Source organism: Bos javanicus, chromosome 2 (genome assembly GCF_032452875.1).
Source record: "Bos javanicus breed banteng chromosome 2, ARS-OSU_banteng_1.0, whole genome shotgun sequence".
NCBI classification, from domain to species: Eukaryota; Metazoa; Chordata; class Mammalia; order Artiodactyla; family Bovidae; genus Bos; species Bos javanicus.
Window position 1 is genome coordinate 125,200,744 of NC_083869.1, and position 23,026 is coordinate 125,223,769.

Consider the following 23,026-nt stretch of genomic DNA (forward strand, 5'->3'; position numbering starts at 1 on the left):
GGCAATAAACAGCACTCTCTCTTAAGAAATGTGATACCGTTGCCCTTGGTTCCATTTCTGCTACAGTGAGTAACCAGTCATTCATTTATTCATTATCCATTCACTTAACAAGTTTGAGAGGCCTGGGCTAGTCACTGAGGAGTACTAAGATATGAATAAACTGTGCTCCCCATCTTCAAGGCACTCCTAAGGGTCTGGCAGAGACAGGCAGGACAACAGGCAGTGACAGGAAGGAGTAGGAGTGATATTTGTAGCTGGCAGCTTCTGACAGGCTTCCAAATGATCCTCACCTCCTGCTATTTATGACCTTTAGTGACTCCCTACTTATGAGTACGAGCTGGACCTAGTCAGTTGCTTCTAATGAGTGGAATATGACCAAAGTGCTGGGGTGTCACCTCTGTGACTAGGTTACAAAGGACTGTGACTTCTGCTTTGCTGCCACTCTCTCTTTTGCCCTCTAATCTGCTTGCTCTGATGAAGCCAGCTGCCATGCTTGCTGGCTGGAGAGGTCTACATGGCAAGGAACAGCGGGAGGCCTCCGGCCAGCAGCTCTTGAGGAACTGAGGCCTCAGTCCAACAGCCTGAGGAATCGAATCCTGCCAACAATCGTGTGAGCTGGGAAGCTGATCTCTTACAGCTGAGACAAGATGAAACCATGCCCGGATGCCTCATCTACAGTGAGATAATGAGTATGGTTTTAAGCCACTATATTTGGAGAAATGTATTATACAGCATTAGACAACTAATGCACAGGTGGAGTGGTCCATAGAAGCACTGTGCGTGCGTGACAGGTGACAGGTGAGGTGAGGCCCGGAACCACTGCGGCAGGGGAAAGCTGTATCTGGTGAGATGTCTGAGGAGAGAGCACGCTGCTGTTGTGTTTTGCAGGCTAAACAGGCATTCGTTAGGGGAAGAAGGCGTTGCCAGGCAGAGTTTGCAGAACAATCAAGCTTTGGGACCATTTCCCAAATCTGTTAACAGCTCACCTGTCACACCATCGACTAGAGGTAAATTTACTTGATAGAGGTGAAATCAATAGAGCTTCAGGGTCCCTCACCTGAAGTCCAGAAAGGGCCCTACTAGTTTTGTGGGAATAATTTAGCATTCTTTTAAATTTAACTTTATATTTATTTATTTTTTTGGCTGTGGGATGTGGGATCTTAGTTCCCCCTAACCCTAACCAGAGATTGAAACCACACCCCCTGCATTGGAAGGCAGTGTTAACTTTTGGACCACCAAGGAAGTCCCTTGCATCCTTTTTCATAAAGAAATTCCCCAACTTCAGGTTACTGCCTCAGTTAGACCTGCCAAGACCCATCCATTGCCCTGTCCCAGATTCATCCCTCCCAATCTATACCATTAATCTTCTATTATGTGTTTTTTTGTTTGTTTGTTTGGCTTCATCTCTTTGGAAACAGTTTTTCAGCAGCCCTGCCTTCCCCTCCTGCACCCTGCCTTAATCCAGGTTCTGTAGTCTTTCCTCACGGGCCCTTTGCTCTAACTCTTTAATCATCTTTACTGCTGTTTTTTAAGTCTCTCAGAGTTTTCCCTTAGGTAGTGGTGCCCAGAACAGATGTGTTTTTCTAAGCAGCAAGTCTAGTTCCTGATCAGATGGCATCTAAGCAGGGCCACTTTGGGGCTGGCTGAGTCCCAGGACCCCCTCTCTTTCCTGTGTTGCCCCACCCCCAACTGCAGAATGACTGAGTTTCAGAGAAACAAAAGGTGTAAGGAAGAGGTAGAAGATGCAAGAGGAGAGGGGGAGCCTTGCTATTTTCTTAGAGGTGGGACCTCTCTGTTAGGATCCTCATGGCAGTATTTTAAGATGGTGATGGGGACATCCCTGTGGTCCAGTGGCTGAGAATCTGCCTGCCATGGAGACACGAGTTCGATCCCTGGTCCAGGAAGATTCCATATACTGCAGGGGCAACTAAGTCTGTGTGCCTCAACTACTGAAGCCCAGCAGAGCCAATTAAATTAAAATTTAAAAATACAGTGATGGTCTGCTTGAGGAAAGGAAACTAGCCTTATCCTTGCCTACTCTATGCCAGGCACATGGGTGTTACCGTTGCTCTCTTATGGATTCCTCATTACATCCCTGCAGATTAAGAGCCAGACTCTTCATTTTATAACTGAGGAGATTGAGGTTCAGAGATGAGAAGTAGTGTGCACACCTCATGGCCAGCAAGTGCAGGGTCAGGCACTGCTGACTTGAGGCCCAGGCCTCAAGGGGCCTAATCACCTACATTCAAGTTTTAGATAAAAACTGCTGGACATTGCAACAAAACTCTGTGTGTGTTAGTTGCTCAGTCGTATCTGACTCCTTCTGACCCCATGGATGGACTGTAGCCCATCAGGCTTCTCTGTCCATGAAATTCTCCAGGCAAGCAAACTGGAGTGGGTATCCATTCTTTTCTCTAGGGGATCTTCCTCACCCAGGGATTGAATGCGGGTCTCCTGTGTTGCAAGCAGATTCTTTATCATCTGAGCCACCAGGGAAGCACAAATTCTACCTGGAAATAAATTTTATAAATAAAAATGTCAGGCAGCCTAAATTCTTGTTCCTGAAGAACACCCACCAGTGAACTGGGACAAACCTGGGTTTGTATTCAATTCCAGAGAGAAAAAAAAACAATTGACAAGAGAAGGCAAGAGATTTAGGCCCCAAAAAATCAAGGTTGAAGGGCTGGACAGATTACAATGTGGGGATAACAGTGAAAGTAAGAAAAAAATAACAATTATTGTTTATAAAGTGCTTACAAAGTGCATTGCACTGTACTAGATGCTTTTTATAGGCTAGTGCATGTTATCCTCACAACAGCTCTACTTTAAATGTAGGGTTATCATTCCTAACTTTAGGTTAGAAGCCTGAAGATGAAGAAATTTACACATGGGTGGGCAGCTGTGACAGAGAAGGCAATGGCAACCCACTCCAGTACTCTTGCCTGGAAAATCCCATGGGCAGAGAAGCCTGGTAGGCTGTAGTCCATGGGGTTGCTAAGAGTTGGACATGACTGAAGAAAGCTGAGCGCCGAAGAATTGATGCTTTTGAACTGTGGTGTTGGAGAAGACTCTTGAGAGTCCCTTGGACTGCAAGCAGATCCAACCAGTCCATTCTAAAGGAGATCAGTCCTGGGTGTTCTTTGGAAGGAGTGATGCTAAAGCTGAAACTCCAGTACTTTGGCTACCTCATGCGAAGAGTTGACTCATTGGAAAAGATCCTGATGCTGGGAGGGATTGGGGGCAGGAGGAGAAGCGGACGACAGAGGATGAGATGGCTGGATGGCATCACTGACTCGATGGATGTGAGTCTGAGTGAACTCCGGGAGTTGGTGATGGACAGGGAGGCCTGGTGTGCTGCAATTCATGGGGTCGCAAAGAGTCGGACACGACTGAGCGACTGAACTGAACTAAAGCGACTTAGCAGCAGCAGCAGGCAGCTGTGATGCAGGGACTTGAACGGTGGTATATCTGGCTCCAAAGCCATTGCTTTTATCCATTCAGCTTTACAAGGTAAAGGCGAATGGGAGCAGGAGGAACCTATTTTCTGTGGATGAAGTTAACACCCTAAAGCAGGGGTTGCTGCTAAGTCACGTCAGTCGTGTCCAACTCTTCGCGACCCCGTAGACGGCAGCCCACCAAGCTCCCCCATCCCTGGGATTCTCCAGGCAAGAACACTGGAATGGGTTGCCATTTCCTTCTCCAATGCATGAAAGTGAAAAGCTAAAGTGAAGTCGCTCAGTCGTGTCCGACTCCTAGCGACCCCATGGACTGCAGCCTACCAGGCTCCTCCGTCCATGGGATTTTCCAGGCAAGAGTACTGGAGTGGGGTGCCATTGCGTTCTCTGAAGCAGGGGTTCAGATCAGATCAGATCAGTCGCTCAGTCGTGTCCGACTCTTTGCAACCCCATGAATCGCAGCACGCCAGGCCTCCCTGTCCATCACCAACTCCCGGAGTTCACTCAGACTCACGTCCATTGAGTCAGTGATGCCATCCAGCCATATCATCCTCTGTTGTCCCCTTCTCCTACTGCCCCCAATCCCTCCCAGCATCAGAGTCTTTTCCAATGAGTCAACTCTTCACATGAGGTGGCCAAAGTACTGGAGTTTCAGCTTTAGCATCAGTCCTTCCAAAGGAATCCCAGGGCTGATCTCCTTTAGGATGGACTGGTTGGATTCCCTGCAGTCCAAGGGACTCTCAAGAGTCTTCTCCAACACCACAGTTCAAAAGCATCAATTCTTCGGTGCTCAGCCTTCTTCACAGTCCAACTCTCACATCCATACGTGACTACTGGAAAAACCATAGCTTTGACTAGACAGACCTTTGTTGGCAAAGTAATGTCTCTGCTTTTCAATATGCTATCTAGGTTGGTCATAACTTTCCTTCCAAGGAGTAAGCATCTTTTAATTTCATGGCTGCAGTCACCATCTGTAGTGATTTTGGAGCCCAGAAAAATAAAGTCTGACACTGTTTCCACTGTTTCCACATCTATTTTCCCATGAAGTGATGGGACCGGATGCCATGGTCTTCGTTTTCTGAATGTTGAGCTTTAAGCCAACTTTTTCACTCTCTACTTTCACCTTCATCAAGAGGCTTTTTAGTTCCTCTTCACTTTCTGCCATGAGGGTGGTGTCATCTGCATATCTGAGGTTATTGATATTTCTCCCGGCAATCTTGATTCCAGCTTGTGTTTCTTCCAGTCCAGCGTTTCTCATGATGTACTCTGCATATAAGTTAAATAAGCAGGGTGACAATATACAGCCTTGACGTACTCCTTTTCCGGTGCATTAACTTGGGAGGGTGTGGCACCCAGTTCTTGTGGGTAGCAGAGGTGACTCAGGAGACCCTTAAGAGCCAGGAATTGAGTGCTGTGGAAGATGTCCGCAGAGGAAGCTCCTTGGTCCAGAGTGGGTAGAGAAGAGTGCAGTCTTTCAATATCCATTGACTAATCTCTGGATTGGCTCAGGAACTTGAAGGGGAGGGGCTTAGGCCTGTGGGATGCAGATCTGAACCGGAAGCTGGAGCTCACTTGCCCTCCTGATGTTACTGCCCCTGAGCTGTAGTCACATGTCTGAGTTTGGATCCTGCTCCTCTTCCTGAGTCTTCAACTTAGAGATTTAACAATCTTGAGCCCCAGGTTTCTGTAAAGTGCGGATAATTAGAGTATATATAGTCAAATAACATAATAATTTTGCCGTTGGGAGAATCCAGTGAGGTGATGGATACGAAAACCTAACACAGTGCCTGGGGCTGTGGGTGGTTGGTAAATGCAGCCATATTATCCTGAGATTCCATCCTTGGCTGATGGAATCATCATTTTTCTGTTTTCAGCTTGCTTTCACTCCCATTGCTTACTGAAGTTTTTAACTTGTTTTTATGATTCACAGCTCATTTCATTTCATAATTGCAACTTGTCTCTGGCCTGGAAGATACTAACCATCATATAAAAGCAGTAGCTTTTTCATGCTAGGAATTTTCTCTATGTGCTTTTTCTATGAGATTTTTTTCTTTCTTATTTTGTAGACAAAACATTGGATCAGTGTTAAAATGGTTCACTGGTCAAAAACAGTGACCAATTCTGGTTTTCACGATAACAACAACAATAACAATATTTTATTTGAAAGAATGGAATAGCTCACTGAGGCAAAAGTAAATGTCAAGCCTCAGAAAAAGCATACAGGCTAGCTCTAGGGAGTTGGGAAGTAGGAAGTGATGAGCAGTACCTCCAGGTGGTATCAGATGTGCCTTGTGTTAATCTACCCAAGGTGAAATTCTTACAAGGGAGCATTTGATTGACTTGGCTTGTGCACCTACCCCCTTGTTCTGGGAGGGAGAGGATCCTTATTAACAGATTGAAATTTAGAATAAGTAAGCATACACCAGGGGAGGATAATGCCCCAAAAGCAAATGCAGGTACTATTACAGGAAGAGGAGTTTGGATGCTGGGTGAGTGCAAACAGCAGGTGTTCCCTAAAAAGGGCATTCTCCCTGTGATGAAATATCAAGATTCTGGATTTTTCAAATATTTTCAAATAGGCAGGATAGTTGAAAGAATAAAACAACGAGCACTTATCTACACTTTAAATTCAACACCTGCTTCCATTTTGCTACATTTGCTTACATTTCTCCCTGCATTTTTAAAATTTTGTGAACTATTTGAAAGCCTCAGACATCATGGCCCTTTGGGCTTTAAATATTTCCTGTATCTCCTGAGGATAAAAACACTGGTGTACATAAATGCAATACTACTACTGTAACCAAAAGTGGGATCCTGCTGATCGCCACTCAAAATAGCTACTATAGAGGGCAGGCTGGTGGAAAGGAAAGTTTGCTTTATTTTGAATGCTGGTAACCCTGGGAGAGGGGTGGGGTGGTGGTGGATGCCTGTCCAAAGGCCAGCTCCCCCCACCACACACATAATCAGAGGGCAAGAGCTTTTACAGATGGAGGGAGGGTCTACATGTAGAAACAGTACAGTCAGCTCTGACAGTCATCTTGAAATTGGTCATCGGTGGTCTGACCAGCATCATCTTGATTGTTTAACTGTACTTAAGTACAGTTAAACTTCAGCTCCATGATTGTTTGTTCTCATTTCCTTGAGGCCAATTCTTGGAATTGTAGCAGCTTATATCATGACTACAGTATGGTCATCATGTAGTTAGCTTCTTCCACCTGGTGGAGGTTTCTATCTATAAGACAGTTCACTGGATATGACTCAGAATATTATCCATAACCCTTGAGAAGGAACTAAAGGTCCTTGACTATGCCTAACGAGTACATTACTATTCATATTATTTGGTCTCCTTTGACTATTTTCCTTTGTTTCTGCAATTCCTTACTTTTATGATTAAACTTATTCTTTGGCTAAAGTTTTTCCACCGACAAAAGGCAGGCAGAGGACATAAGGGGCAAAGACCATAGGGTCCTGCTCTGTCTCATTATCAGACCTAAGAAAGTTAATAAATATTCCATAACATCATCTCATTGCAAATTCATGTTCAAATTCCCTCAGCTGATACAAAAATACATTTTATAGATTTTTTTTTCAGATTAGGATTGAATAAAATGTCACTCATTACACTTGGTTTTAGGATCTCTTTATTCTCTTTTAATTTAGAGCAATTCCTCTACATTTTTGGATTTTTTTTCATGTCATTGACATTTTAATCCAGGCTAGTTGTGTTACAGAAAATTTTACATTGTTTCCTCTGAATTGCTTTTTTTTTTTGTATAGTATTTTTTTTATTTTGGTAAAATATACATAACATAAAAGTTGTCATTTTAACTGTGTTTCAGTGTACAGTTCAGTGGCATTAACTATATTGGCAAGGTTGTACACCATCACAACTATTTCCAGAACTTTTTCATCATCCCAAACAGAAACTCTGTACCAATAAATGAACTCTCCACTCTCCTTTTCCCCAGCTCCTGGTAACCTTGGTAACCTCCATTCTACTTTCTGACTCTATGAATTTGCCTATTCTAGGTGCCCCACCAAGTGGAATCACACATTATTTGTCCTTTTGTGTTTGGCTTATTACTTGGCATAATGCTTTCAAAGTCCCTCCATGTATTCATTCTTTGTATTGCTTTTTAAACTTAATCTGTTAGAACTTTATATTTAATTTTTTTATAAGATAACTTTTTATAACTTTTTAACATGAAGGAATATTTTTAGATGCATTATCAAATTTAAGAGAATCTGCTAAAATTTATACTGGTCAAGTTAATTTAGATCTAGATTAGTGGGGTCATAGTCAGGTGGTTAGTTTATCACCAAACTGGAATAAAATTAAACCTTCTATAACAAACATAATTTACAGCTTAGATTAATAATCACTTGTTTTCTACAACAAACAGTTTTTAAAACGTAGTTTTCTATATTAAGATTTATTAGCTTCAGGGCTATAAGCACTTACTGAAATTATTAAAATAAACATTCCAATATTACACAAAAGCTGTTTGTCTTTTTAATTAAAAGATGTAGACAGTCTATTTTTATAATTACATGATTCAGAAGTCATATGGATCTGTTAAATTTTATGGTAACCCGTATGTAAAAATTCATTAGCCTTCTTCCTTATCTTTCTAAACAAAGGAAGATAAGCCTTCTTCCTTATCTTTCTAATCCAGTGCTTGGCATCCTCTAATGCACTTGGATTAATAGCTTCTCGTCTTCTCAAGTTTCCTGATAAAGATCAGGACTTTAGGATTTATTATCATTTTTGTTTCTGTATCTCTAAACTCCTGAAAGCTTCATAATGTACCTTCTATATCTTCATTCTATTCTGATTTTTAATCACTTATATAGATATGTATCTATAATAATTCTAAGCCATTTTATATATTTAATCCTCATACAACCCTCTAAGGGCTTTCTTCTCTCTCTGTTTCCCCCTCGTCCTCCTTCTTCTTCGATAAGTATTCTTGCAAGTTTCCATTTTACCAGATGAGAAAAGTAAGACACTGAGAAAAAGTATTGATACTTGACCTGCCCAAAGTCACACGACAGTGGGAGAGCCAGGGAGTTCAGAGAGAGCGGACACAATCTCCTTCCAGAGCCTTTGTTTTTAACCTCTACACATTCTCACTGCTGCTGCTGCTAAGTCGCTTCAGTCATGTCCGACTCTGTGCAACCCCAGAGACGGCAGCCCACCAGGCTCCCCTGTCCCTGGGATTCTCCAGGCAAGAACACTGGAGTGGGTTGCCATTTCCTTCTCTAATGCATGAAAGTGAAAAGTGAAAGTGAAGTCGCTCAGTCATGTCTGACTCTTAGCGACCCCGTGGACTGCAGCCTTCCAGGCTCCTCTGTCCATGGGATTTTCCAGGCAAGAGTACTGGAGACACATTCTCACTAGAGTTTTAAAAAAAAAGCAAAGTTTACAGATACATATAACATAGAAATGAATAGTCTCTTTAATCCTACTCACAAGAAATATTCATTGCTAACAGTTTATGTTTTAGTTTCAAATCTAGAGTACAAGTAACATAACTAACAAGGATAACCATAATTAAAAGCAAAAAATTAATCCATTTTCTGGTTGGCAGGAAGCTTCCAAGAGGCTTCAGTTTGACCCAGGTCCAGCTCTCCAACTGGACAGGGCTAAGGGGTGGGGATGACTCAGCTTGGTTGTGGGCAGCTGAAAATGACCCTCACAGCAGGTGGCCACCTGAACAGGAGGGGGACCATAAGTGGGTGAGATTAATGTTAAATAGGGTGAAAGCAGGGGCCGAAACCAGGTATCCCAGGCAAGTCCAGCCAGAAAGAATGACCCAGCAGCAATAAAACAAGGGACTGGATGGGTCTAGTGTTGCCCATGAAGACAGTTCATAGTTATGTGGAGTCCCAAGGCTGTGCCAAGACAGCTGCTACTGGACATCTGTTCCAGAAGATACTGTCTCAAGCATGTTAGTCAAAATAGAAAGGCATCCTCATAGACGAGTGTTGGACACGGCAGGGGTATGACCATGAGTGGGAATCAGGCATCTGGAAATTGTTAGAGTGGGAGCCATTATAGATAGCACCAGAATGGGTGTACACAACAGTTCTCAAATGTTTTTGCTTCAGTACTTAACACTACTAAAAATCATTGAGGACCCCAAAGAGCTTTTGTCTATTTGGGTTATAGCTATTAATATCTTCTTTTGTAGAGATTAAAACAGGATTTTAAAATGCTATAATTTTAAAAATGAAGAATATACCAGCACATATTCCATTAGCCATCAGGGCAATGATGGCATCACAGAGTCTCTGGAAAACATGTTTTTGAGAGAATAAGGGTAAAAAAGTAAAATGCTGCATTAATATTATCATCATTATTGTTTAAATGGATTTTAATTACTTTACAATGAGGTGTTAGTTTCTGCTTACAAGGACGTGAATCAGCTATATCTATGCATATATCTCCTCCTTCTTGGACCTCCCTCCCATGTCCCTCCCATCCTGCCCAACTAGGTCATCACAGAGCCCGGAGCTGAGCTCCTTGTGCTACACTGCAGGTTCCCTCTAGCTATTTATATTACGTATCTATATTAGAGTATTTATGTCAAACTTGATCTCCCAATTCATCTTGCCCTCCCCTTCCCCCCAATCCTGTGTCCACACATTTGCGTCACTGTTCTGCCCTCGAACAGTAGTTTGATTTCACTTACTCCTTGATAGGGGCTTCCCTATAGCTCAGATGGTAAAGAATCTGCCGGCAATGCAGGAGAGCTGGATTTGATTCCTGGGTCAGGAAGATCCCCTGGAGAAGGGAATGGCAACCCACTCCAGTATTCTTGCCTGGAGGTATCTCATGGACAAAGGAGCCTGTGGGCTACAGTCCACGGGGTTGCAAAGAGTTGGCCATGATTGAATGACTAACACTACTTCTCCTCTTCCTCCTTGACAGAGTCTCAGAAAGCTCCACACTTTAAGAATAGCTAGTCTAGATACTAGATAGCATCTTATATTTGTGTAGTACTGTATAGTTTATGAAGTGCCTTGAATCAGGAAAAGTATTTTCATTCTCATTTTATAGCTTTAAAGTACACTGCTGGGAATTCCTTATGGTCCAGTGGTTAGGACTCTGCACTTTTACTGCTAAGGGTGTGGGTTTGATCGCTGGTAGGGGAACTAAGATCCCACAAGCAACAAAAAAGCAAAGAAAAGCACACTCCTGTGGAGCAGGGAAGGGACTAGGCTGGTCTGTCTCTCAAGATGAAATGCTGAGGTGGTACACTGAGATCCTTCGCTTCCGTGATTGCACTCCCCAAGCTTCAAGTGATTCCTGGGACTTGCTCTCTGCTCTAACACTTGGCATTCTGCTTTTGGCTTTCTCTCTGCCAGGGGCCAGATCAGGTTCACCCTGTGCCTAGGAAGCTGTAGAGCTTTCTGGGAGGAGTCAAAGGCAAGAACATCAGATGCTCAGATTTCCACTTGGGGGATACTAACATAACAATCAGATAAATATGGGGGGGGGTCTACCTAGAAGGCAGAGATAGTGGGAACTGAGTATTTCAATTTTAATATCATACCTTCTCAGTCAGTTTTTAGCATAGGCAACAGAAATCTTTCTAGGTGTTTAGGACAGTGAAAGTAAAAGTATTTACCGCTGAGTTGTGTCCAACTCTGCGACCCCATGGAGTGTAGCCCACTAGGCTCCTCTGTCCATGGGATTCTCTAGGCAGGAATACTGGAGTGAATAGCCATTCCCTTCTCCAGGGGATCTTCCCAACCCAGGGACAGAACCTAGGTCTCCTGCACTGCAGGCAGATTCTTTACCGCTAGCGCCAATTAGTTTCAGGAAATTGAATGCTTACAAAATCATTGTAAATCATTGAAAATCTGGAGAAGAGAGAATCAGAGGTCAACTCAGGAATGACTAATTTTAAGAACGTATCTCTACAACTAAGACTCAGGGGTCAGGGGGTCAGAAAGCTAGAGCTGAGTAACTCTGCCTTAGTGGCCACTGTGGCAGCCATTGCCTTTCCAATTCATGGAGCTGGAGACGGAAGCAAAAAATTGCTGGAGGAGAAGTCCAGGTCTCCAGTGATGACCCTACTGGCCAGTAGACATGGTCAAAGCTCAGGAAAATGGTCTCTTCCTCATTTCCATCTTATAAATCTTACCCAAGTGCATCTAATTGGGAATACCTAAATTTCATCCAAAATCTGAGTTGTAAGGGAGCCTGAGAAATGCCATCTTAACATTCCCACTTCTGCAATATGGGAAGTCTCACTAGGAGAAAGTGGGAATGGATGTTGAACCCCAAGTGAACATACTCTACAAACACAAAATTTTCTGACTATGTCTTGCTTGGAATGTGAGCTCCGTGAAAGTAAAGGTTTTTCTCTCAATTTGTTTCTGCTGTGTCCTCAGAGTCTAGAATTTACAGAGTAGTTACTAACTAAACAGGTAGATACACATCAAAATGAATGTTTCCTCAGGAGCTCTTTGAGTGACCATCAGAAAGCTAACCGTAGTAGCAAGAGGTCCAAGTTACTGTGCCAGTGTCTAGGGGCTCAGTTGCGTTCCTTGAATCTAGATGAGCTTTATGATTGCTTTGACCAATGGGTACAAGTGATGCTGTGTCAGTTACCAGGCTGTTCTTAGGGGACTAGCAGCTTTCAAGACCTGTCTCTGCCATGTAAAAAGTTCAACTACCCTGATGGAGAGACCATGTGGAGAGGCTCTGACACTACACGGAGGGCAGCTATACCCAGGCATTCCCACCAAGTGCCAGGCATATGAGTAAGGCTGTGTTGGACCCTCTAGACCAACCTGCCAGTTATAACGTCATCAACTAACTGACTGATGCCATATAGAAGAAAGGAATCATCCAACTCAGGCCTGCCCAAATTCCTGACTCAAAACTTGTGAGATATGATACAGTGGTTGCTTTAAACCACCGAGTTTGGGGATAGCTTGTTACATAGAAATAGAAAACCAGAATACACTTCAAGTGTGATCTTAATGAATACATAGCTGCCTGCAGTAAAGATGAAGAAAATGCTCCATTTACTTCACTGCCAAAATCTTGGCTCCCTGTACACTAATGACAAATAGAAATACGGAGACAGAGATCTAGAGGCGAGAGAAAGAGTAGCTATATTTCTTTGCCAGGCAAAGAGGGAATACAGCAAGCTAGCACCTCAAGAACTGTGCCCTACCCTCTTCCCTGGAGAATAGGGAGATAGTCTCAAAAGTAGGTGATAAGTCTCAAAGTAATGAAGGTCTTGCATTTCTTTCATCCTGCAAATTTACAGGCAAAGCTGGCATCAAAGCTGGCATCAAGTGGCTCAGCAACCTGCTCTTGTGTCCCTGAGGTTCTCAGCCTATGACCTTCTTTCTGAAATGAAGAATGCTGCAAGGGAGAGTGGTGGTGGTGGTGGTGGTGGTGATGGTGGTTTAGTTGCTAATTTGTGCCTGGCTCTTTGTGACCCCATGGACTGTAGCCTGTCAGGCTCCTCTGTCCATGGGATTTTTCAGGCAAGAAGACTGGGGTGGGTTGTCATTTCCTTCTGCAGGGAGTCTTCTCAACCCAGGGATCAAATCCATGTCTCCTGCATTGGCAGTTGGATTCCTTACCACTGAGACACCAGGGATTTCCCACAAAGGAGAGTAGGGGAAGGAGAATGCCAGGTGCAGAGTATAATTCATAAGGAGTGAGAGAGTTAATTAGTTTTATGAAGGACAAGTCTAGCTACAAGTGGATTTTAATGGTAACAGCTGAAGAATAACCAAGATTTGCTTAACTCTTTCAGGCTTGTTTATGCTGTTTCCCTAGCCTGTTCATTGTTTCCTTATTTTCTTTGTTTATTAGAAAAGTCTCATTTCCATTTTTGCTGCAGCACATTACCCACTGCTAGTTCACTCCCTTCATTTCAATGGAGAAAGGGAATCAAGCATTGTTCTCATCTAGCTGAGGACAAAGCTTCAGTTTTATTCCATTTGACAAACACCAGTTGTTTGGCCCAGGGCATATCTATCTCCTACTTCAAAATCTTATGTAGATTTCCAGGGTTGTAGTTTAAATTCTGCCTGGTGAGGTGTCCTAAAACACCTGAGTTTTGTTCAAAGCTCATTCTCTATAGTGCAACAGATCTTGAGTGTTTCCAAATGATAATGATTTATTGGGGAGAAATATGAACAATAATAGTAACCATGTGGAAAAGATGTCTGTGGTTAAACTGAAGATAATATGTGCAGGAGGCTGGAAATGCTTTGCTCTAAAGATAGCAAAGGTTACTGCATATCTTGGAAATGTGAATTTATCCCACTCCAAAGGCTTGTTACCTGTGTAAATTTACAAAACTGTGAAAACGACTCTAATAATGTCCACTCAGGGCCAAGTAGGCATAAAATGGCCCACATCGTTATTACAGTAATGACTAGATTACTGTAGATTTCTTTTTAAAAATTAATTGTTGTGGTAAAAACATATAAAATTTACCATCTAAGCCATTTTAAGGGCTTCGCCAGTGGCTCAGTGGTAAAGAATCCACCTGCCCATGCAGGAGGCCAAAGAGATGTGGATTCAGTCCCTGGGATGGGAAGATTTCCTGGAGAAGGAAGAGGCAACCCACTCCAATATTCTTACCTGGAAAATTCCATGGACAGAGGAGCCTGGTGGGCTACAGACCATGGGGTCACAAAGAGTTGGACACAACTGAAGCACACACTCACAAAACCATTTTAAGTGTGCTATTCAGTCTGCATTTAAACAGTTGGTTTAAGTATATTGATGTTTTTGTGAAACAGGACTCCTAAATCTTTTTATCTCACAGATTTGAAACTCTATACCCATTAAATAATTCCCCTTTGTTCCCTCCCTCCAGCCACTGGTATATTTAGGAATTTGACTACTTTAGATAGCTTAGATACGTGGAATCACAGTATTTGTTCTTTTTGAAGAACAATTTGACTAACATTTCACTTAGCATAATGGCCTCAAAGTTCAGTCATATTATATAGCATGTGACAGAATTTCCTTCCTTTTTAAGGTTGCAGAGTATTCTAAAGTATGCACATATCATATTTTGCTTATCCATTCATCCGTCAATGGATATCTGGGTTGCTTCCACCTCTTGGCTATTGTGAATAGTGTTGCTATAAACACGAGTGTGCCAATATCACTTTGAGACCGTGCTTTCAGTTATTTTGGCTATATACTCAGACGTAAGATTGCTGGATCATATAGTAGTTTGATGTTTAATTTTTTGAGGAATGGCTATACTGTTTTTATAAGCAGTTGCACCATTTTACAATCCCATCAACTGTAGATTGCTTTTAGAGGCTCAACTATCATGCACACAATAAGGTATTGCCTTAAGTACCTTAAGAGAAATAAACAGAAACTAGACTATTATCCTCTAAGATCAACCAGGAGGGTTTAAGTTGATACCTATTCAAAACACTGATTCATTATGTCTTTTTTAATGGAAATATATAATTTAGAGACCTTATTTTTAGATAGTTGTAGTGTAATTAGTTGTGTTTTGATTTACAATTGGCTTTTGTTTAGAAAGACACGGCTATAATACTTTTGGACTATTTTAATAGCTTTCTTTTGTGTTAAAATTTGAATGAAATATTTCCAAATCTACAGAAAGAGTATCACAAATATCTGAATAGTTATAACTAGGCTTGAACAAAACCATATTTTTGATCTATTTCTTGAGATCTGTCCCCAGGAGTAGTGCAGTAGGGCAGGGAATACAACTCAACAAACTTTTCCAGTCTTGCTGACCATCAGAGCAAGCAAAATTGTCTGAAGTCAGAGAAAAGAAACTTGTAAGCAAATGAATCCATACTCGCTCTGCCTGTTATTTGAGAGGCATCCTGGACTCTGAAGTCCTGCAGACCTGGACTAAACTCCTGGGTTTGCTTCTTGCCAGTTGGGTGGTCTTGAGCAAGTTGTTTAACCTACCCCTGCCTCAGTTTCCTCATCTATAAAATACAGATAATCATAGTATTTCATAAGATCGCCGGCAGGATTTAAAAGAGAAACAGGAGTATTTATATTTACTGTGTATGGTAAGTAACACATAGTAAAGCTTCAATAACTATTAGTAAATATTTGTTTTGTTTATTGAGTACCTACTATATGCCATGAATCTTTCCCAGCATCAGGGTCTTTTCCAATGAGTCAGCTCTTGGCAAAAGAAGGGGGTGGTAGAGGATGAGATGGTCAGATAGCATTACCGACTCAATGGACATGAATTTGAGCAAATTCTGGGAGATAGTGGAGGACAGAGGAACCTGGCATGCTGCAGTCTATGAGGCTGAAAAGAGTTGGACACAACTTAGTGACTGAACAAGTCACACTTCTAGTGCTGTGCTGAGACTTCAGCAATGAATAAGAGTGAAAAAAGACCCCTGAGGAGCTTACTTTCCAGTGACAGACAATAAATAAACAAGGTCATTTCAGACTGCGATAGTGACCCTGGAGAAAAGATAAGATACGGGAAGGAAATGCAGGAGCTGCTTCAGACAGGAAGAAGGGGTCATGGGTGCGGGTGGGGGAAGGGGCTGTATGAATCTTTCAGAGGTGTTATTTCACCGAGAGAAACAGAAGAAACCATTCGTGGAAGGTTCGGAGAAGAGAGTTGGAGAGAGCAGGAATAGTATTTGTTTAGACCCTGAGGCAAGAAGGCTAGTTTTGTACAAGAAGCAGAAAGAAGAGAAGGATGGCTGTTCGTGAGGGTTGTTGCTGTTGCTCTGTTGCTAAGTCGTGTCCGACTCTACAAACCCCATGGACGCACACTCCTCTGTCCTCCACTATCTCCCAGAGTTTGGAAGTGGAAATTCGAGAGTAAGGGAGGCTGGAAACAACATCTGAGAGTTAGGAAGGGAAGGCCAACAGGGCCTTGTAGACCATAGCAAAGAGCTTGGACCTTATTCTTAGGGGACTATGAAGACATTGGAGGGTTTTTATTAATAGTAGGTCCAGCACTCCAGTACTCTTGCCTGGAAAATCCCATGGACAGAGGAGCCTGGTAGGCTGCAGTCCATGGGGTCTCACAGAGTCGGACACGACTGAAGCGACTTAGCAGCAGCAGCGGCCAGCACTCTTTGCTCTGGAGAGGAGTTGGTGTGCTTTCTGATAGCTATGTTATAGAGTTGCGTGGTGCATGTATGTTCAATCATGTCGGACTCTTCACAACCCGATGGGCCATAGCTCCCCAGGTTCCTCTGTCCATGGCATTCTCCAGGCAAGGATACTGGAGTGGTTGCCATTTCCTCCTCCAGGGGATCCTCCCAACCCAGGGATCAAACCTGAATCTCCTGCGTCTCCTTGCACTGGCAGGTGGATTCTTTACTACTGAGCCACCTGGGAAGCCCCACATTTTGGAGTTATGTGTAAATATATGCTTTAGGAAGAACTTCTCTGGGAGTACCACACTGGTTACTCATGGGCTCCCTCCTGGTGGAGTTGGTGGCTCAGCTTGTATGGTTTTGGATGAGCAAAAGCAAAGTAAATGAGCAATCTATCCTTTAAGCCAACAAACATTTATTGGGTGCCCTCAACATGCCAAATTCTCTCCTGGTGCTGGCGTTTCTTCTGAAATACATCTGTGAACAAAACAGGAAGCTCACATTCTGGTGAGAGGAGAATGGGGAGAGGAAGACTGAGGGGTGGGAGTAGAGATGTTAAACTAAATTCACTAGCAAATTGTTAGAATAACTGTTATTATAGAATAATTAAGTGAGGGAACTGGGCTAAGAAATTCAGGAAGGATGGTAATGTTTCAATTTTAAATACAGTGTCTGGGAAAGTTTTCATTTAGAGGGTGACATCTGAACAAAGATGTAAAGGTAGTGAAAGTGTGAATGATGCTGTTATCTGGAGGAAGAGCATTCTAGACAGAGGGATCAGCAAGCACAAAGACCCAGAGTGTATGTGCAGATTAGAGAAATAGCAAAGAGACCAGTGTGTCTTGAGAGGAGGGATAATGGAGAAAGTCAGAGATAAGGTTACTTGTACTGGGCAGTGTCAAATCTTGAGGGTCCTCTCAGCTTATATAAGGATTTTGGTTTTCATTTTAAAATAGGGATCCACTGGAGGAGGGACCTGGTATGATTAAGGCTTTAACAGAAGCCCACTGCTGCTGTGTTAATAGATCCTGGAAGGGCAAGGGTATAAAAACAGCAAATGGTCACACATTGACTGTAGCTCGTACCAACAGAGGCAGGAAATAGTCTGAATCTGGACAGATTTTTAAGACAAATTGTGTAGAATTTACAGATGAATTAGGTGTGCAGTGTGAGAGACAGGAGTCAAGGATCTCGGTAAATGACATTCCTTAGTAAACTGCCATAGGAAAAGGAGATCAAAGAAGATACAGCCAAAAAACGTAGGAAAAAAGTAGTTCAAACATGCACGTAATAGTACTTGTAGTGCTTAATTCTTCCGGACTTTGTGTTATTTATGGAATTTTAAAAACTTTGTAATTTGCGATTTCTTTTCTCACATTAAACATTCATTTTTTATACCTAACATTGTTATTTGTAATTGTGGATTTCCCTAAAGAGGGAAATTGTGTTCTCTAAAGAGAGTCCTCCAATTTAATAAACTTCAGGCCCCAACAAAACCTGAAATCAACCATGCTCCTTGCCCATGATGGGTTAGTAATTTAAAGTTAACGAAACATGTAAAAATTGTTTCTGATAAAATTATTACATAAAATATTGCGCACAAAATAGAAATGAATTGTAACCTCAATACAATATTATGAATAAACTGATACTGGGAATAAAACCATCCTCTTGGTCTAGCCTCAAAAGTGTCTTCCAGCACTTCCCAGCCATTCCTCCTCCCACAATGTTTCTAAATCTACCAAATACATCCAATATTTCACGTTCGTTTTAGAGAGAGAGGGATTGCACGCATTTTAAAAGATCTTCTTGAAACCTGAGCGCTGTTTTTTTTTTAAGCGGGCAGTTTGTGCCTCAGTGGTACCTTGGTCTGGGAGCTGCGTGAACCAACCAGCCTATCCACACACCAAGCACCACCCAGACGCCGGGCGGGGCGTAACCCGGGGCGGGGTTCCCAGGACGGCCAGGTGGGCGGAGTCTAGGCGTTTTCCCCGCCCCGCCCCCTGAGGCCTGACACATGCGCCCGAAAGCTTCTGGTGGAACGAGGTGTGGATTGTGTGATGACCCTGACCGCCAACTTCCGGTTCCTAGGGATGCGCATCCGGGTCACACTAACGCCGCCGTTTCCTCCAGCCGCTTGGTATTCCTGTGTGTTTGGACCAGTCCCCATGTCCTACTGTGGGGCCTCTGCAGCCTTTGGGTGAGTCTCCGCTGCGGACAGGGTCTGAGTGCAGCCGGTCGGGTAATGCCTGTAGAAGGACGGTCAAGACTTGTGTCCCGGTCCCTGTGGGTGGGGGTTCTCTTTGCTTGTCCCTTGTCCCTGCAGAGCCTCCTGAGCTCATTTGGTTCCTTTCTCCCACGCCGGCCTCGCCTCTTTCACCTCAGTTTCAGCCTGTGTCGTCGCTGCTCACTTCTCGCCTTGCTTTTTTCCCTCTGCCTCATCTGCCTTTTAAAAGCCTTGGTTTTCTTGCCTTTTGCTTCAGCCCTTCCCTAAGCCACTGCCTATCGGTTTTGCCCATATTCACTTTCGCACCTCTCCTCCCCGACCTGTGGTCTCAGGATCTTCCTGTGTTTTCACCCATCAGGGCGGCCCACCTCCTCGTTGTGCTCACCCTGCTCCAACTGCGAAACTGAGCCTCTCTCAAGGTTCCTGGGTCTAGTTCCCCAACTTTCTTCACCCTTGACGCCTAGCTCCTCCCGGGACGAGTAGGTGACATTTGTGTTTCGATTGGGGTTCTCCCGCCTTTTCTTAGCTAGAGAAGGTCTTTGCCCAAGTCAGCATCTGGGCAGATTTACCCGGCCTGGGGCAAGTTTTCCTTAAGGCGCTAGGTTGGATTGAACTCTGGTAGCTTCCGTAGTTAGGAAACAACAAAGGCGTTCCCGGTTCTTCGCTGGAGCACAGTTTAGGGGGCTTCGCTAAAGCAGGCTAACAGGTGGCAAGCACGCGGAACTGCTGGCAGTGGGGCCTGTGTAATCTTGTTAATCGACAGGTCATCAGGACGTCCTGTCATTTTTGTGTTCTCTATCCCATGAGAATGGATATGTACAGCCGAGGCAAAAATGCGGATGTTTTGAGACGATCGGCTCTGTTTTCTGTACGAACTTTACTTATAGAACAGTTGCTGTGATGGAAGACAGAGTTTCTTGGGAGATTATTAGCCCCAGATTTATAAGTTTATTGCCAAAAATTTTAGTGTGCTCTTACTGAAAAATTTTATGCTTAAAGAATTCATTATAGTAATTTCAAAGTACCTTTTCTTTTGTTGAACTTAGCGTGCATATATCTTTGTCTGTTGTATATTGTCTCTTCATTTTTACCATATTGACAAGTTTTCTGTTTTTCTTCTTGTTTCTTAATAAACCAGACATTACAGTATTTGATTACTTAGCCTGTTCTATTTTTTCTTTACTGTTTTCACCATAAACCATCTAATTTGCTAAACTGTTTCAGCCTTAGAACCATCTTTTTCTCATTTTTGAGGCTAAAGTTTCTTGTAAATTTCTTAAATGACTCTGTAGGCTCTTAGTCATCTCTGAATTGAAGGGTTGGTTTTAATAATAATTGTGTGGTGTTTTCCAAAAATTGTTATCTGAGGTATGTTTTGAGACAGAGTTGGATAATTTTTATTTTTGTCTTTCCAGTGTTTATGGTGTATGTCTCACACTTGATTGTAAATGTTTTGGTGTGATCAGTTTCTGTACTCATGTAAATTGTGCTCTCAAATTTAGTACTTCAGCAAGCAGAATAAATACAGCATTTAGCACCTGCTTTTCTTTTGACTAATAAGTTGTAGAAAAGTGTCCCTCATTATATGAGACATATGTAAGCATAGCATAGGCCTTGGCTTATTCCAAAATTGGGCTGATCCCTTAAGCTATTTTTAGCAAAAGACTTTGGAGCTTGGCCATATTAGTGCTAGAAGCCACAGAGAAGGACCCTTGTGGTTGGCTTGCGGGACTTTTTTAAATACTGAGGAAAGCTCTTTTGAAAGCTTCTTACTACTACCTCCTCCGCAGCACCTAACACTGGAAAACTCTAGCTTCTGTTCAACCTGACCTCATCATTTCCCAGTCCTTAAAATCTAACCCCAATGAGTCTGGTCTGACATTTCTGTGTTTCCTTATCTCCAGGATGGTGGGCTCTTTTTTCTTTTGTACACACATATACCCATATTTGGATTGATGCAAGGCTGTCTTTCAACCTTTTTCATTTCTGAACTTTTTACATCTTCAGCATGTCTTGAGTTTAAAACCTTGATTGGGTACTGTAGTTTACAGCTGGAGGGGACCATAGAGTTCAAACTTACCCTTCATTTTACAAAATAAGGAAATTAGGGTTTATTGGTGATGTTTTTTCCAAGGTCATTTTTCGCAAAAGAAGTCCTCTTCAAGCAGCTAGAGAAATGGGTTTTAGTTCTATCAAAGCTGTAAGCTGGAGAGCACAATATTGTAGTTAGTGATTAATGTCAGTAAATTTATGTCTTAGGAATAAAAGTTTTGGGATAAGAAATCTACGATGTGGAATTTAAAATTCAAAGTGAAAGTTGCTCAGTTGTCTCCAACTTTTTGCGACCCCATGGTCTATAGAGTCCATGGAATTCTCCAGGCCAGAATACTGGAGTAGGTAGCCTTTCACTTCTCCAGGAGATCTTCCCAGCGCAGGGATCGAACCAGGTCTCCCACATCGCAGGTGGATTCTTTACCAGCTGAGCCACAAAATTGAAGACTTAAGTCATTTTTGCCTTCAAAGAGAGACTTCAGAAAGAAACTGTGTTGTTTGGAAGTAGAGGTTGAAAAGTCTTAGGGAGTCTCTTTCTCTCTTTTCTCTAAAATCACTTTGGCTTATTATGATAGAAATTCTGCATGAAAGCCCTTACATGAAACGAACATCCTGTGGTCTCATTGGAGCAGTTGTGTTCACGGTCTTGTTCTTTGCACAGAATAGTGATAGACTTTCCATTTACTGAAAAGCCTGCCCCTCTTACCTGCCAAAGGAAAAAAATACCACTGGAGACGACTTACTGTGTGTGTTTTTAAAGTTGAGGAGCGGAGTCACTGTTGGTTTTCCATAAAACTTTCTGCTTTAGTTTGGCAAAGTCCTAGTTTGTAAGCCTGTTCGCTTAATTTAAGATAACATTTCTGCATATTAGTTTTTTGCCTGCAGGGTTTTTCTGTTTTGATTTTGTTTGACTCTTTTTTGATTTTGATATTTTGTCATTTTACCTGTTACTGCACTTTGTTTTACATACTTTAATTTTTATCCTTGAATCCTAGGATATGTTTTAAGGAAAATACAGTTTTAAAAAATTTTAATTTTTACAATGTCCTGGTGATTTGTACCTTGCAGTATGATGGTTCCTGTGATCTGCATAAGCCACCCCATGACTTCATTCTTTTTGTTTTGCTTACAGACAAAAGGCTCATAGATCATCTTTTTTGGTAGTTGTTTAAAAGATTTTTGTGTTCTGCATATAATAGCAAGATATTTTAACTTATGTGTGATTTAAATGGAGGAAAAATAAAAATAGTTCAACATAAAAATAGTTCAAAATGTATTTAAGGTTATTAGAAATAGTTCCCCCCCCCCACATTCATTTAATTGGTTTATACCAAGGGACCAAATTGTTCTATTTATAGTAAAGGGAAAAAATGGGTGGACTTTATGTCTGCTGATTAACTTAATACAGGTCTATGTTCTTCCACAGAATATATGGCTTAAGCTATAAATTGTCTTATTGATATGTTTTATTTGCAGAGAACATAGCAAACAATGGAACAGCAGCAACATCATCATCTTGATATTTTTACTTGATCACATTAGCCCAAGTTCTAGAGCAACTAATTATTAAATGTAGAAATAATAAGGATATTTTCTCTATTATTTGTAATATATTAAAAAAGATATTTGAAATATGGGCTTCATCAAATTTTTCTTTGCATCAAAGATACCCCTTTTAAATATGTGGTAGTGTTTTAACTCAGAAGAGGAATAGTAGTTCGTGCTGACCTATTGTAAGTTAACAGATCGGCCCAAGGCAGTCCGTGCTTAATATCTTAAAGATCTTGTTGCAGATTGTGTTGGATGCACTTTAACTTATTAGCTTGGTTAATATTTGTACTAGGTAGATAGGTTTTTATTCACCCTGGAAAATAGTAACAATCTTTGTAAGACATTGAGCAAAAATGTTTGATACCTGCTGTATAGTACAGTTATATTACATATATAGGCAGTTCATCTGAAGTAGGTGACATTATACAAGGCTGACATTTACACTTAGATTCTGAATGTACCTTTATTTGTATATATCTGAATTAAAATATAAGAGTAAACATAACTTATGGTGTAGAGGGAAAAAAAATATTAGAATCAAAATAAGCTTTAATCCATCTTAGGAAAGTGTCATTTCTTATTAGTGCAATGGCATACGATTTTTTTTTTAAGTATTTTT

The 23,026-nt window shown here is 42.0% G+C and overlaps 1 protein-coding gene across 5 annotated transcripts in view; it reads left to right on the forward strand.

Moving 5' to 3' along the window:
* Positions 1 to 23,026, forward strand: part of EYA3 (EYA transcriptional coactivator and phosphatase 3) — a 189,724-nt gene that overhangs the window by 75,453 nt on the left and 91,245 nt on the right. The window contains exons 1-2 of one of the 5 annotated variants that reach the window (XM_061391221.1): positions 18,570 to 18,777; positions 19,163 to 19,283. The exons of 2 other annotated variants lie outside the window; for them this stretch is intronic. The gene's annotated coding sequence lies outside the window, so the exon portion shown is untranslated. Of the gene's footprint in view, positions 1 to 18,569; positions 18,778 to 19,162; positions 19,284 to 23,026 lie in introns of those variants that run through there. 2 more of the 5 variants (XM_061391212.1, XM_061391251.1) reach the window with 2 other exon arrangements.